The following is a 17028-nucleotide window of genomic DNA, read 5'->3' as shown; positions in this document are numbered from 1 at the left end:
GTCTGTTTTGATTTAATGGGAACAGCTGTGCACTGTGTTTATTTGGCTGCTTTTTTTTTCATGCTGTCTTAATTATTTTTTACCTAATTTTGAGAAAGTGCAAGATTGCCAGTCTGAGGAATTTGTACAGGTTTTTACTTTCTTTTTTGTGAAGATGTTGTCTTCTGAACGCAAAATAAAAAAGAATATAAAAAATGTTGTGGCTCGGTCAGCACTGATGACATCTCTTGGACTAATCCTAAATAAATTGGGCAATTTATGTGAATGAAAACAAACAACACAATATTTTCATTTCAAAATGTCTGAAACTTAGCAGCTGCAAAGTTTAAAAAATAAACACTTGCACTGCAGTCTGATGAACTTGTGCTGTGTTGTGGTAGTCTGGCACCACTAGAGGGAGAGAGCAGGCTCTTGTCTGAAGCCAACTGCCAACCAGTCACAGGAAATCTATGCAATACGAAGCAATAAGGAAATAACAGGAAGCCAAAACACAGGCACTTTGGTGGACAAGAGCGGGGGGATAAAACATCACCCTTATAAAAGGTAAATTACGCTGAGTAGAGTACTTAAAACTTTGAGCCTGCCATAATCACAAACTACCTTGCAACTCAGCATGAAATAAATAGAGGAAGCGGGCGGCTGTTTCAGCTAAATCAAAACCACACAGTGAAGATGGGAAGTAGATAGCATGTGATAGACTAAGATCAAAGCAGATGCTCCTCTTAGTGAGGTGAGCTGCTACAGCTTTCCAGTATCCTCAGAACCTGCATCAATTATTCACTCAAAGATGCAGCCAAGGGCTGGCTGAGGAACTGGCCAGCCTGCTCTTAACATCATCAGATTTTAGCCTGGAGCTGATTAAACAGTCCCAAAGAGAAAGCAGGCTGCAGGGCGAAGCCTTGCAAATGGCTTCTACCTGGTCAACTATATTTGCATGCCAAATATAGTTGACCAGGGCCTTTTTGAATAAAGGACCAGAGCAAAAACCACAGTGGATATGAATCCTTGCAACGAGATATGACTGTCACTATCATCACTATCGTGCTCTGTGAGCGACAGATACACACAAAAGAACACGCCTGCTGTGTGATGATGGCGCGTTAATGAGGGTCTCGTTGCCTTCCTTCATCACATGTTGCCTTTTAGTGGCTGTAGAAGCATCCTGTATGTTAATGACATGCAGTGCTGGCACGTTGTTGTCTTCAGGGAGTCCACGCTGTGCACAGAGAGCAGCAGCTGCACTGGCGTGCGCTAACCTGCATCCGCTTGGTATTTGTTCACACGTACACACCCTGTTTGTGAGATAATGATATTCATGCTATTGGAGTGTGAAGTGCTGTGCAGGGTGATCGCTCTCATGCATTTGGGAGACAATTGTCTGAAAAGGGGGTTGATTTGTGAATATCTTTAGGGGAAAATAAAGGGTGTGTCTCTTAGTGCCAGCTGCTTTCCTGGGTGGCTCGAGAGGGCTGGCAGCAGTGGTGTGCTATACTGCAGATTTTGATATTGATCAGATAACAAATAAATGGCGCCGGTGTTGCCGATACCATTACTGATTATTTTTACTCATAAAGACAGCTTATGTACAGGAGAGCAGTGCGCCATGATTTATGAGATGAGGTTTATTTTTTAAAACAAAGGACAAATGTGCAAATTCTGAGCCTACATGTTGCTGCTCAGTACCGCTGAGTCATGTGACTGCACCACAACTAAAAAAAGCAGAGCAGGGAGGAGAGGGCAGCGCAAAGTGTGCCAGCATGAGAGGAGCGGTGTTTGCACAGACATGTCTCCTTCTGAAATTAGAGGAGACAAATAAGCTAAAGCATCGATCATGTTGTGATGATATCGATCTAATACCAATACCGGTGTTGGTATCGATACCGTCGACATTTGGATCAATCCGTCCGACCCCTAACTTGCAGGCGGTTCAGGCATCCCAGAAACATCATCACACCAAACCCTAACCCCATAACCCTAACCACAACCACATGCAAACCCCCAACCCTAACCCCGACCCGTTTTTGTTTGGTTTTTCCACATTGGAAATCTATGACATCATAACAACATGACTGGTGACTTGCACTGCTGAACCTGGACCAACATTAATTATAATGACACAGGGACGACACCAACACTGGGATGCATCAGATACACTCGAGATTCAGACCACTGTGCAATCTGACTGCTACATGCTGGAATATGTGAAACACAATTAGAGCATGCCTGTATCTGCTGCTTGTTAAATAACTAATGTGTTGTGTAAGAGTTTTGCAAAAAAGGTAGCAGACTCTTGACCAGCGGCCAGATTTGTTTGGTTTTTGTTGATGGGGGGGCTTGACTGAGCGCCAGCCCCTTTTGTGCTGCAGCCACCCCAGCTGGACTGCGGGCTGTGTGGACAAAAAAACAATGAGGTAAATAACACGGGAACTGTGCAGCAGGGTACACGGCCCTGCCTCTTCCTGTCTCCGGTGCCGCACACCACCACCTTCCTCTCTTTGTTGCACCCGGTTGACCATGCCAATACGTCCGTCAGCATCAACTTAGCAGGCATCGAACGCACCCGAGTCCCTGCCTTCTTCCTGGTCTCCTTCCATTTAGTTGCATTCTTTATTGACGCGACAAAATTCACACATTTCTACAGTATGTGGCTGTAATCTTCATCTGTCATTTGAATAAACAAAACAAAATAGCAACTAACTAATCTTGCAGGATTTCTTGGTGTGAGACAACACAACACACCCTCTTCAAACAGACAAATCTGAGGTCAATCCACTTTGCAGGAAGAGAAACAAAGCTTCCTCTGGACATCTGATCGAGAGGGATAAAGGGCGATAACAGGTTTTCATGCAAGCAGGTGATCGGCGTAGTGTCATACATCGAGTCGTACGTTTCCGCCCTGAGCTCAGGCGAGAAACACAAGCCTAAATAAATCTCACCTCTGCAGCACTTGGAAAAGGAAGAGCACACCACAGGCTGGACATGAAAAGAAGCCTATCTTAGAACAGACCAGCACACAAAAGCCTGGCTCATGCAGACAGGAGGCAGGCGGCTGCTGGGAGCTAAGCAGCAGAGGCAGCAGCAGCAGACAGGCAGACAGACAGACAGGCGGCATGCCCACCCAGACTGTGTCTGATGAAAAGCTCTGTTCTGGTGAAGAGCACGCTGCACAAGAAACAAAAGCTTTTCAGGGAATGAAACAATGCCCTCCGGTATCTGTTTGTGACTTGAGAGAAAACGTGCAACTTTAACCAAAAGCCAGATACACTCTACGCTCTGCTCTTTAGTTGCCTTTTCCTTTCCTGCTGGCTGCCTCGCCCTTTTCAATTAGTGTCATCCAATTTGAGATTTGTTCGCTCCAACTGGGACAGGCTGACGCGACGGGCAGGTGGGCATTTGGGATCTGGCTGGTGGAAATGTGACTTTGAGGACAAAAGAATGTTCAAGACCTTCCGGAAAAAACAAAAGAAATGTAATTTCAATTTGGAAACGCCTTGTGGGAGATGAACCTGTTAAGGAGAAACATGAAAAATATTCCAGATATTACAATCAACAGGTCTGAAATGCACTGAAGGTTTTTGAATTCTCGATGCAACAGTAGCACCGAGGGCAGACAATGCAGGCAACTTGATGCATGGGGTGCAGCAGTAATGTGTGTGTGTGTGTGTGTGTGTGTGTGTGTGTGTGTGTGTGTGTGTGTGTGTGTGTGAGAGAGAGAGAGAGCGTGCATGAGTGTGTGTGTTCAGTTGAGCATGGAGAATGGAAGAAAAGGGTCTGAGGGGCCTAGAGGGAGGGCAACAGACAGCCACGAGAAACTCGGACAAGAGAGTAGGGTGACTTGCAAGAGGTGACATCATCCTTTATTTGAATAATCCCCCAGCCTGGGAGGTGATTGGCTCCTCTTAGAGAAAGCAGAGCTCCTCTGCTGCTATTCACCCTTTTCAATTTCAGTATGGCGCGCTGTCCTGGTGAATGCTGCCTTCAAGGACTCATAGCGAGCTCCTGTTTCTGAGGACGAAAAGAAAGATGTACTGGGAGTGTAAGTTCCTCTTTTCCCTCAGTGAACATGTGGTGTCGGGATGTGCTAGATGTTGCCATGCAACACAGAAAGACCCAGACTCACAGAACGACAGAGTAGTACTTTTTTTTAACATGATACATTTTACAATTGATCTTCTTCTTTCAGCTGTTCCCCTTATGGGTCGTCACAGTGAAGCATCTATATCCCTAGCAACCTCCTATGAAGTTTTCCTCTTTTCTTCCTGCCTGGGAGATCCATCTTCAACATCCTGACTCAACAAGAGCTGTCTCTGCGATGTACTCATTTCTAATCCTGACTATGATGCTCACTCCCAGGGAGGATCTCACTATCTTCAGGTCTGCCACCTCCAAGTCGTCCTTCTGTCTTTGTATCAGTACCACCGTCTCCAAACCACTCATCATACCAGGTCTCACTACCACTCACTCACTTTTAAACTTCTCCTTTGACTCTTTCTGCTATCCCTCTGTCACAAATCACCCCTGACACTCATCTCCAACTGCTCCACCCTGCCTGGACTCTCTTCTTCACCTCTCTTGTGCGCGGTCCATTGCCTTGGATAGTTGATTCCAGGTATTTAAACTCACCTATGCTCACTATCTCTACTCCTTGCAGCTTCACCTTTCCGTCCATCTCCCTCTCATTCACACACATGTATTCTGTCTGGATCCTACCGCCTTTCATCCTTCTTCTCTCCAGTCCAAACCTCCACCTGTCCAGGCTCTCTACCACCTGTTTTGTGTGTTTCACCATGCTTATTTCTCAATAAATGTGGAATTATACAGTTTCAGTGCTAAGAGCAGGCGTGACATGTCTTCTGTGGGTCTGTGGGAGTTTTGTTAATTCATACCCGGTGTCTGTTTGATTACTTTACATCTCATCAACATCATTACAGGAAATCTTTTTTTTTTTTTTTTGCTTTGCATTTGTTTGCTCTTGAAATAGTCAATCCTCATAATCAAACAATTTAAAGTTTCAAATAATAAAGCCAATATATGTATCAATAATCCCTGTGAGACAACGTGTCAGCCTTCAGTGCTGCTCATGACTCTTTATGATGTCATAGAGAGCGAGTAATCCTAATATTGTCATCTCAGGCAGGCCTCACCCACCTGCTTGTTCAAACCTACTTTTTAACATGAAGCTAAAACTCTTTTTCAGACTGAACTCAAAGGGGATGCCAGGTATAAGAAAAACTGGGTTTATTATCAAATAACTGCATGGTAGCATGGTGGTGCAGTGGTTAACACTGATGCCTCACAGCAAGGTCCTGGGATGGAGTCCTTTCTCTGTGGAGTTCTCCCCTGTGTCAGCATTGGACCCACCTACCTTGTGACAGCTAGGGCAGGCTCCCTGAGGAGGATGGCTGTAATTATGTTGATCTAGTTTTCAAAGAATAAAAACATGGAGTTAAAAATGAGCATAACAAGTGAAATAACATAATCTAGCTCACTTGGGCTGAATTTCTGGTTTGATAATGTCCTAGGATTATCTTGAAATTTAAAAAAAATAATAATAATAGTGATAATAATAATAATACGTGTTTATTATTATTTATTTATTTGGTGATGCTTGTGGATTTTGTTACCCATCGTCAAAAATGGTCTACCTGCTAACCTGCTGCAAACTGAAGCTTTATGTAGTTTATTGTTCTTCGAGACATGTAAATGGTATTCATTTTATTAAGTAGCATTAACTGACGGTAAAACGGCAAAAAACGAAACAAAAATTCAACGATCCCTTCAAATTATCAGTATCAGTCAAATATTACGAATTGCTCTAGATACGTCAACAGATTTAGTTAATTTTTTATAGCGGGTCTCTCATACTGAAACCTATCACAATTCCCACTTTTTCCAGGGGCACGTGAAGGCGGCGTCAGCCTTCTCCTCAGCCTGTCCATCCATCCGTTCACCGGTCTACTATCGTGTGTGTGTGAGAGAGGAGCAAAGCCTCATTCTCCTCCTTTCTTCCTTTCAGGGAACGCGCATCACTTGTGAAAAACGGCGCTTGAGACCTAGAAGTTTTTTTTGTCTGACGTCTCGGCTCTATTTGCTCAGCTCTCCCGCGATTTTCCGCCCCTCATTCCCGGTTTCGTTTTTAATTCCCATCCTCACTTTCTGTCGTTATTTTTTGCCGGACTCGAGGATCCAGTCTGGGTGTACCGGCTAACACTTGGGCGTAGCTGGAGAGGATTTTGCTAGCTCGTCGCTGCACTAACCGGTAAGGTCGAGATTTCTTTAGCTTTAGCTAGCATGCTATTGTCAGTCAATAAGTCATGTTTAGCTAATTAAAAGCCACAATTTAAAATGATTGTCTGCCGTCCGTTACGGAGTGTCTGCTCTGCTTACTGTGCTATTACTCGTGTTTTCACATTAACGCTAAGCAGCGCAGTGGAATCCGGCTTGCTCTTTGTGTGACTGGATATTTGCGTCGGAAATGTACAAACGGGTTTGTTTTAGTGTCACTTCATCATTTTTGAGGGCGAGCCGCTCCGTTTCAGTCACTTTGATTCCCGTGCAAAGGGGCTTGATGGGGCGGTGGCAGGCTGCATGGTAGCTTGAAGTGCTCATAGGACCTGTTAGACCAAAGCTAAAAAAAGGGAAAAAAAGCTAAATGCCTTTAAATCCACGCTATTGTTTATTTTCATAGTGTTTCCTCTCGCTGTGTGACTGTATTATCCACCTTTTTAACCTCTAAACTTTCTCTTCTTCTGACCTCTCCTTCCTTCTCCATCCTCCATCGCGGTTGCCCATTGTTCTGTGATGAGCCAACTAGTGTGAGTTGCTGAGCAATGTTTCAGCCGTCTCAGTGGGGGGAAAGAAGCTGGCAGATATCGTGCTAATAAATTTGCAGCTTTCGTTTTAACTCAACAGACCAACTTTGGGCGTATTTGGAGCATGTTAAAGCAAATCTCTGCGCAGATCCTGCAGGGAGAGTGTAAATCTCAGAGAGAGTTTGTGCACAGTCTCATGCTGGCATGTAATCAGAGGTGATTAATGTCACTCCCCCACCATCACCACCACCTCGTCTCCAAAAAGTGATCAGCTATTGTGGCATAAGGCTGGAGGGGCTCCCTCGCTGATTCCTTTTTTTTGTTTGGGGGGGTGAGTGAGTGCAGCAAGACAGATTAAGCTCCCTCTCTGCTGAACAATAGGGAGGAGAAAACACTGACAGTTCCCAAAGCCTTGCCAAGAGCGTTTAATAAACTGCAAACATGCAAGCATTAAAAATCTTTATCCTCAGCCTACAAGTGTATTCTTTTCCCCCAGCGGTGGCTCAGACAAGGGACATAAATTGTCTTGAGCTCTGTGGCCTTGGTGGGCACGGCTTGGTCAAATAATGAGCAGCGATCGACCGTGAGGAAACGCCATCCCAGGGCAACTAATACGGACACTTTTCAGGCTTGGGGTTTGGAGACCCTCCAGGACTCTTAAGTCAGGGGTGGGCTAAGCCATCCGTGAGTCTGCCGCCCCCCCTTGTTCTCTCTCTGGTGCGTGGATGAGAGAATGGCTGACTCATGGAGTCAGTGGGATGAGGCAGGCAAATGGAGGACAGACATGCAGCCTAATGCAATCATGTGAAATTAAATTTATCTGCCATTGAAAACCACACTCAGCTTTATGAAGTTATTTAAGATGTTTCAGAAAGATTATTACTTGGAGGGTGGAGATTATTGCCAGAGGCATTGTATTTGTGTGTGTGTGTGTGTGTGTGTGTGTGTGTGTGTGTGTGGAGGGAGATTTGTCAGAAGCTAAACAATGAAACCGATCATTGTAATTAGGAAAAATCTGATGGAGTTATCTACTTTCTTTCTAGTTGTATCTTCTCTGTCTTTGTTTGTATTGCATCTTTTAGAAAATTAACATTTATCCCTCTGTCGTTTGTCTACTTTTGGAGCTGGAATCAAGGGTGTGGGTGTCTACAGTGTTAGCGGTGCACGAGAACTAAGCGTCACTGTCTCAAATAGTCTCCCATAGCCCGCACAGCTACTACTACTATGTGTCCACTAAATGAAATGAAGAGTTGCTTCAGATTTGTACTTAATCACTTTAAAATGAACCTGACCAAAGTTTTAAATGATAAAATCACCATATGTAACACTAATCACAATGTCTCAGACTGTTTTTTTTCTACTCTGGGCTTTGTATGATGTCAGTGAGAGCAGGTAGTCCTAATATGGTCATGCTCAGGCAAATAAACCACGCCCATCTTATGTTTTGCCAGGTGCAGCCAATCAAAAGACATCTGCGTTTAAGATAGTGGGAAGATGGCTAAAAGAGCTTTTTTCAGACAGTGGATGAACTAAATAAATAAAAATAAAGCAAAATAAATTTGAACTGTGAATGAGCATACTTATACTAGAGCCCCGTTAACAGGAACCATGTGGTAATGAGATTCATTAGCTAACTTAATGGTTGTAGCTCATATCTTTTAAAGAAGGATGTTATAAATGCTTTCTTAGGTCTTGCAGATTCACTGAGAGAAACTGTGCAGTAATTGTTTCTCTCCCCCTGCATTTGTCTGTGCAAAACATACCTAAAATATCTGAAATATGCATACCTGTTTTAGTTTTTTCAAAGAAAAGCTCTTTCATAAGCATTTGTTTCAAGGCAATTTAAATTCTAATGACCTATTTTGCCCTAAGCTGGCCTCTCGACCCATGCCTCGGTCTTGAGAGGGGGAGATGGTTGTTGCATTAATAGACCTGTGTGTCAGCTCGCCCTTAGTCAAAGGCCTGGTGTTGGTGGGTGTGTGACTCAGAATGACACCCCCCCAGCTCTGAACTTCTCAGCAGTGACAAGGACAAAACTGGCCCTCTGGTCATCGAGCTTTTTTCGGCCTGAACCCATGGCCCTTGCACTTTATGGCCTCATTAGAAATTACCACTATCGCCCCACAGCTCTCTTTTAATCCATGGCAACAGCTGCACAATAGCTTCTTGTTTGGAGATTATCAAAACACCAACAGAAACAGTATGTTTGGCTGCATTTCCTTTTGTTTGCTGGCTGATTGAGGTTTGAGGAAACCGCCGCGGGCACCGCATTGAATTTTCACAGTGAGGACAAAGAAGAGATAAACTTTGCTGTCGTCTGGCCGCTCTAGCCTTGATAGCAGCCTCGGTTGGTGGCGTCGCAGTTGTCAGGGCATGCAGTTGGCAACTGGCGACGTGGTTTTGAGACTGTATTTGCCAGCAGCTGCAGTAATTTGCTGTGTTTGGGCTCTCTGAATTCCTCTGGTGGGAGGCTGGATAATGGACATGGTTCACAGCCCTGTTGCTAGGCTTCAAGACCAGATTTGTCATTGCACATTGTGTTTGTGGCGCCTTGATTTTTTTTTTTTTTTTTTTGCGTTTTGGTGCAATCTGGTCACCGATATAGTTAAAAAATTGGTCCAGACTGATGGTTGCTCTATCCTTAGTCATCCAATCTCCTCTAACAATTTTGGCTCTGAGATAATGGAGTCAATGGCATCGTCCATACATCGCCATTGCCGTGTGTTTGTGGCTAAACTGGTCAAGATTATATTAGTGTCTAGCCAGCCTACCCTCACCACAGGCTCAACAGGAATGATAGGCATTTGGGCCTGACACTGGTGCTTACCATAAGCAGCTGTAACAGCCAATTTATTTCTCAGTCATATCAGTTTACCCTGTTGACATAAATCTTGCTTTGCCTTTTTCTTTCTTTGCTCTAACATAAATCACCAACTTCCTATGAATTGCTCAAATAAGTGTCTCTGTCCTGGACAGATGTGCCGTTTTAAGGCCAGATGTGTGCTTCTCAGAAGGATGTATTTTGTAGGTGCTGATCAGCCCGACCATGCAACCTGTCTGCCATCCTGCAAGAGATCAGATTCCATCTGGAACGTGCCACGTTCCACTTAAAACGTGACGGCATAATCCTCTTAAGGACAGAGACGTTCCGGTTGTACATTGCGTGCGGAAGTCCGTGTCCCCCCTCTGTAAATCTCAAGAGAGCACCAGAGCCTCTTGGGCAGCAGCGTTTCTGCCCTTCTGTCCAGATGCCTTGGTTCTGGTCTCTTCCCCTGTCTCTGTATCTGCTCTGTCTGGTGTCATTGATCCAAGCCACCAGCTGGTCCTGGGCTGGCCTGATCTCATTTACCCCCTGAGAGGAGCTTGTTTGTGGGCAGACGGCCCATTATGGAGATGATCCAGCAGCTCTTCAAGTTACAAATTAGCTTTAGATTCTCTGTTAGGTCCCCTGTCTCTCTCTGTGTCTTTCTCTGTCATTATTCCCCCCCCTTTTTTTTTTTTTTTTTTTTTTTTTTTTTTAAAGCTGTCCTCTCTAAAACCATGTCATCAACATCTCTCTTATCTCCCAGGGGGGAGCGCTAACAGCATCAGAGGAACCTGCCTCACTAATGCACTTCCTCTGTCTGTTTCTGTCTCCTTCACTGCCCTGGCCATCTGTGGAGTTGCCTGCTTGGCTCCCCACTTTCTCCTGTGCGATCGATATCCACACAGTGGAGCTCTGCGCTGCCCTGCTGGTTGCCCCTGCAGGCGGTGGAGCTTAGCCAGACTGTAGTAGGGCCTTCGCCACTGGGGCCGTTGTTTGTAGTTGGGCTCTGTCTCCACCCTTATTGTTGTGGGGCTGATTGCCCCTCTAGCCTTGGCTCCACACAGTATTCTCTACTTTCTGGGACATACTACGGCCCCTTTAACTGCTTCATATTCCTTCCTTGTTCTTTCTTGCCTGCCTTCCTTGCCCCTCTCTCTGTTTCTGTGGACAGTTTGTGGACAGTTGAAGCTAACTGTTCAAGATTAGCATCTCTCTTTGTCCAGGGTTAATGAGCTCTGTCATGTGTTAATCTTCCTGTCCCCAGGGTGCTGAGTTTCCCTGTACCACACCACACTATGAGAACCAAAGGCTTCAAGTGTTTGCATACTGTGTATATGTTTTATCTCTTTTCTTTGGTGTGGGTGGGGTTTTTTACTATACAGCATGGACATATTGTGCACATTATTATTCTTTACCCTTTGCTTTAAAATTGTTCAGTAGTTATTATATTTTTTTTAATCACATTTACAACATTAACAAAATATTTTTATAGGCTTGTAAACTCTTAATTCAGTTGCTCACTTGATGACATTGTAAAATCTTAGTGCCCCTGAAGAGTCCTAAGGATTAGTGCCAGCCTTTCTGATCACATGTTTCTGTGATCCAGGTGACTGTCACACAATCTGCTGCTCCCTCTCAGCCAAGAAAAGTAGAAAAAAGACTTGCAGGGTATTTCTCATGCCTCACTTTGTCTTACTGAGCAGCCCAGGGAACAACTGGAAATCATTCGGTAGGAATGACTATACTATACACCATTAAGGAGTTCACTTGACAAGGAGCAAAGAAGGCGATAGGTGTTTATGTTTGCTTTGGTCGTGCCATCTATAAGAGGTAGGTCTGGAGAACTGATGGCATCCACGTCCTTAAAATATTTCTCTTTTAATCGTATTTCCATCCATTTGGGTACATTTTCCATGTGATGTCTGGGAGAAAAATGCTAGATATTTTAATGCCTAGCAAGGGTGTAAACATCATCAAAGGAAAGTGGAACGTAAAGATGCCAGGCTACAACATAAATCAGACTTAAGGTAGTAGAGTACACGACTCTTAGATCAAAAGGAAAATGCATAATAGTGCTCTCTTGGATCTTGTGTGCACAAAAAGAGTAAGAGTGCTGCCATGAAATGCTAATGAAAGTCAGCAACTTGTAGCAGGTACAAGGGAACTAATTGTTGGAGATGTTAAGTGGGTCAAATTTGAAGCACTTACCACTGACAGCAAAGGATATAAATTTGTTCTGTGACAGGTTGGTAAATAGATTAAAGGGTTACAGAGCCTGTAATGTCCACAACCAGCTGGACAATCACAATCAAAACACATATAATGTGATCTAGTTTTGGAGTTTTGGGAATACAAAAAATGTTAAAAGAAGAGAGGAGTTAAAAAAGAAACAAAGTTGCATTATCAGCCAGATTTCTCACTTTGCAGAAGACTTTTTTGGAAGCTCACTGTGTCTCCCTCCTCCCGTTTGGCTGTCTCCTCACTCTGTCTCTCTCTCCCTGCTCACTCATCCCTCCCACGGTCTGTGGGGAATGCCATGGAGAGCGGCAGGCTTTGTTTGCACTTTATTTGTGTGTGGGACAGAGGCGGTTTTCCTGACCTCATGTTGGGGGTGTTTGGGGGGGGAGAGAAAGCTGCGATTAGCATTAAGGTAGCGGCGCCACTCACAGCCATCTAGCTGGATTTATCGGCGTGTCACGCAGCCACTACATCGCATACCTATCAGTTTATTTCCTTCATCCTTATGCACATCCTCATCATGCACATGGGGATTTGTTTGGTATTAATCAGTCTCTTATCTCATGGATGAGCTGCCAGCCATTATGTTCAGTGCTGAAGCTGCGGAAGAGGCAGTCACATGCAACAAAACCAGCCCACTAAGTGGCACAGGCGTGAGTCTGTGGCTGCAGTGATGAAGTGATATAAACTTTAACTTCCGTGTGCCAACTGAGTTATAGTCATAAAGGATACTGTAGAGTACCTGTTAGTGTATAATTAAGGAAATATCTCATCTCTGGCTCTGAATCAGTGACTGATGCTGCTGTTGTTAGTACTCTGCCAAGATGTGGCTGAGAGTTGGTGAAACATTCAGCAGTCAGATGTCTCTGATGTGCATCGCTGCCAGCCTCCTCAGCATCATTGCTATATATTTGCTCTTCGCCATATCTTAAACCCACATTCTGTATCAGGGCTTTATTTGTACACAATTGAATCCTGTCTTACGAGGACTGAAATAAAGACTGGTGTGATTTGTATCCCACTAATAAATGAGTTCTTCTACCTCTTATTTTGCATTATTATTATTTTATTTTTTTCAACAAAGAAACATATACCAGTGTTACCCACACATATAAGCCCAGATATATTTGCAGATTCACTTTAGCATTTTTCTTGCAAGCAAAAGAATGACCACGCTCTTTTTTTGAATCTTCATTCGCTTCTAGCCGGTAGTTATCCCCTCTTGGCTGAGCAGTCTCTGTTGTGGCGATACTCTGTGTCATTCAAGGTGCCGCTCCAGATAGTCTCCCCTGGTCAGATTCCAAGTGCATTGTCCTGGGCCGCAGGTGGCAGTGGTAGTCCTCAAGAGCTTAGAGGCCACTCCATTAGAGAACCTGCAGCAGGTGGAGAACTTGTTCACGTGTCCCTACACTGAGCTTACCAAGACTGCAGAGCAAAACGGAGACCGCTGTCTCCAGCTGCAGTCCTGGACTGTGGTACACCTGCAGGATCAGAGGCTTACTGGAGAGGCAGCTGATTATTGGAGATTAGTTTTTTCCATATTTGCAGTTTAGAACAACACTCTACTACAGACACAATCTAAGTCTCTTGAACCACTATAACTTTTAATAGTATAAAAGAATGTTTTCTAAAAATGTTTGGAAAAGCTAGAAAGACATTTATGGGTTTTATGGCGGATCATGCAAATATCCATTTCAAAGATGAATCCAGTAAATGGAGCCCAGTGTTCCTGATTGGGGATGGAGAGCTGACTGAGGCTACTTGTTGTAATTTAGACTAGGTTGAATGGACAATCTGAGGCACCGTGCCAGCGTGTGGCATCTTGAATGTGTCATTCTCCCCCCTTCTTTGTTTTTTTCAGAGAGCAGGAGTTATACGTAACCGTAATTCCATGCCTATGGTCAACCTCATTCGATAATTTCTGGTCGCAGTCACAAGTAAAGCTGCGTCAGCCCGCTCACCCATGAGCAGTGAGGCTGCAGGCAAGTTAGCCGTAAATTATTCAAGCAGCTCTGCAGAGTTGCGCGCTTTGAAGACAGAAGTTTGGAGCTTTTATGCCGTTGAATGTGAAATGCAGAACAGAAGACAACGTTAGATTGACAGCCAAACTGTGTGGCATCATTGAAAATATGAATATGAATTTACTTGATTTTATAAATTCAACAGTAAATCTGCAGTGGGCAGCAGCAGGAGGGGTGTTAAAGAGCACACAGCACTCTCCTTTATCTTGTGTTCACAGTTTATGGAGATAAAAGCAGGTCAAATCCAGGGTCAAAGGCCACCGCATGCTCATTAAAAACTAGCCCTGACCCACCAATATCCCGTCCTCTCACTGCTCACCAGAGCTGCTTTGCTTTGCCACCAAAATCACATTGAGGATTATTTTGGTTAATGCTGAGACCATAATTCACAATAATTTAATAGTTACTAAACATAAAAACTGCAGATTTCATTGATTGTTTTCTACTTTCTCCAAATCTTTGACTAATAGTTCTCTTACCGCTCTTTAGGCTGTTCTAAACATAAAGTTAAGTAAGTGGCATAAAGGAAAGATACTGAAATTATATTCACCATCATAGAGAAAGTAAATGCTAAAAATGAAATAAATTAAAAGATTGATTAATCACATAGATTACAGCTTGAACCATCTATCCTCTTAAAGAGACATCAGTTATGCCTTGAATGATTCGATCAAGCTCAGGCAAGTGCGTGTCAGCGTTAGCAGCGTGCTACATCATCCACACAAGCTCGCTTTTTCTTCTTGCATCTTTTCTTGCGTCTCCCCTACCCCACCCCCACTGCACTCATCACCATCACTGCTTCCTCCCCCCACAATCCCTCCCTTTGACTACTATTTAGAGTACACCCCGAGGAGAGAAGAAGGCTCACAGAATGCATATGTGTGTGTACACAGTTGTGCACTGTGAAAGCAGACTTGTCTTTCCACCACAGCTACTCATACACGCTCTCGGGCAGTTGGTCGGCTTTGGTAAAGGTGGGATGGGGAAGGGGGTGGGTGGGGGTGTCACACTTTGATTTTAGTCTTTTTGTGTAGAATAGGCCAAAAGTCTGCAATTAGACGTGAAGGCAGACCACAGTGCTGGAGCACAGTTGACATTCGCTTATCATTTAGCTTATAAGCGACGCTGCATCTTATTAATTTTAATCTGCATAATGAATCAAAGCAACCCTGCTGTGATTAAGAACATCTCTCTCTTTCCTTCTTCAATCTTTAAATGTAAGCTGCTGTGTTCCCAATAAGCACAGCTGATATATACACACATACACACTGTAGTAGATCGTAGTCGATGGAAAAAAAGCACAAAGATCGGGGTGGGGGGTGGGGTTGAAATACCGGGTTTCCGTTTAACTATGCTGATGACCTGATTATTCACAAATGCCATTTTTGTGTCTAGACAGTCAGAAAAGCTTCGATCCCTCAGCAGAGTTGGATGCCTTCCAGTACTGACAGCTTTGGTCTAAACACTGTAGCGTGGCTGGGATACACGCACAAGTGAGAACAGACACATATACGCACACCCTCACACACACGTTTTGTTTATGTCCCAGTGTGGGAATTCGGAAGGGATGATGCCTAGGAGGATGATCTCACCTTGCAGAGCTGGCTGGCCCATCATCAGCTTAAGGCTTATTAAGTGTAATAAAAAAACCAAATAAACAACATAAACAAATATCACAGTTTGCATGAAGGCAAACTTGCAAGAGGCTGAGTGTAGACACAGGAAAATAAAGGCCCCAAAAACGAGATCAGCTTCAAAAACACCAGCTGATAACAGCGTTGGCAACATTCTGTGTTTATATATACACACACTCGCAGTACACAGAAAACTATATGAGGGATTTTGGACTGTAGTAGCTGAACTTTAAAAATGGCCATGAATCTGACGCAGGGGTTATCACACCGTCTGTATGTGATGGACGGCCAGGGTGGACCCCGCCTCTCGTCCAGTGAATGGTTATCACACAAAGAATGTGAGCTGTGTGTGTGTGAGGGTGACGATGGGAGGGAGGGAAAAAAAGGAGTCCATTTTTGGTCTTTGCTGATTCCACGCTTGAACCAGTGCATTTGTCTTTGTATTTGTGTGGGTTTCTTTTGTTCTCAGTTACTGCGCAGCTCATCATTGAGGCTTGCAGGGAATTCGGTGTAGGACGCCACTTGGACGCTGCGAGCATATGACCCACTGCAGAGGCCGACAATCACATTTTTACAAAGTCAACAATGCTGAAAACACAGAGGGTGGACATTTAATGTTTGCTGTGAGATAATCACTCAGACATAGAGGGTGGAGATGTGTGTTCATCCTCTGTCTGCAGCTGTTAACTTAACTCTTAACCTTTTTTGGTTAACTGTAAAAAAACAAAACCCCAATAGGACATTTTCAGCTTTCTCTTCATCTTTTTCTGTAATTTTACACATTCATTTCTTACAGCTGAAGTCACATTTCTTTCATTTACTGCAGCACTGTTTCTTTTCATGTTGAGAAACTAAGAAACGCTGTTGAGATGACATCTTTTTCTTATATTAAGACATCTCAGCTAAATGTGTAGTTAGATTTCTTTACACTGACAGAAAGGGGAGTTCAGCCAGGATGTGGCCCACCGTGTAAAATGGATTTAACATCCCTGCTTCACTGCATATTTGTTTCTTCAGAGGAGCTGTTGTTTCAGCACTGATGAGAAAAAGGGTCACAAGTGCAACAAGCCAAGCAGCTAAATTAACCCCTTAAAAAGACTCATCCTTGTTTAGTCTTTACATTTGAGCATTTGTTGGTTTAAATCTGTTATATTCTAACCCGGTGTGGTCTTCTGCTGCTGTAGCCCATCTGCTTCAAAGCTCGATGTGTTCAGAGATGCTCTTCTGCACACCTTGTTTGTAACAAGTGGTTATTTAAGTTATTGTTGCCTTCCTGTCAGTTCAAAGCAGTCTGTCCATTCTCCTCTGACCTCTGACATCAACGAGGCATTTTTACCCAAAGAACTGCCGGCTGGTTGCTGCAATGTGATTGGATTACTCAGCAGCTGAACAGGTGTACCTAACAAAATCTCCCTTGGGTATATATTACTATCAATTGTAACGGATGTCTTATTTAGGTAAATAAGAAAAATTAACCTTTTATGTAAACAAAGTTAGACACAGCCAGCAGCTGATCT

The 17028-nt window shown here is 43.9% G+C and overlaps 1 protein-coding gene across 1 annotated transcript in view; it reads left to right on the top strand.

Annotated features, from left to right (window-relative positions):
• Positions 1–5920: 5920 nt before the first annotated feature.
• prr36b (proline rich 36b) overlaps positions 5921–17028 on the top strand; it is a 39283-nt gene continuing 28175 nt past the window's right edge. Inside the window, exon 1 of the mRNA XM_084926773.1 lies at positions 5921–6259. The gene's annotated coding sequence lies outside the window, so the exon portion shown is untranslated. The remainder of the gene's footprint in view (positions 6260–17028) is intronic.

Source organism: Perissodus microlepis, chromosome 4 (assembly GCF_051167445.1).
Source record: "Perissodus microlepis isolate ML-2025 ecotype Zambia chromosome 4, ASM5116744v1, whole genome shotgun sequence".
Taxonomy (NCBI): domain Eukaryota; kingdom Metazoa; phylum Chordata; class Actinopteri; order Cichliformes; family Cichlidae; genus Perissodus; species Perissodus microlepis.
The sequence above is the reverse complement of the archived record's forward strand: the minus strand, read 5'-3'. Positions and strand labels throughout refer to the sequence as shown.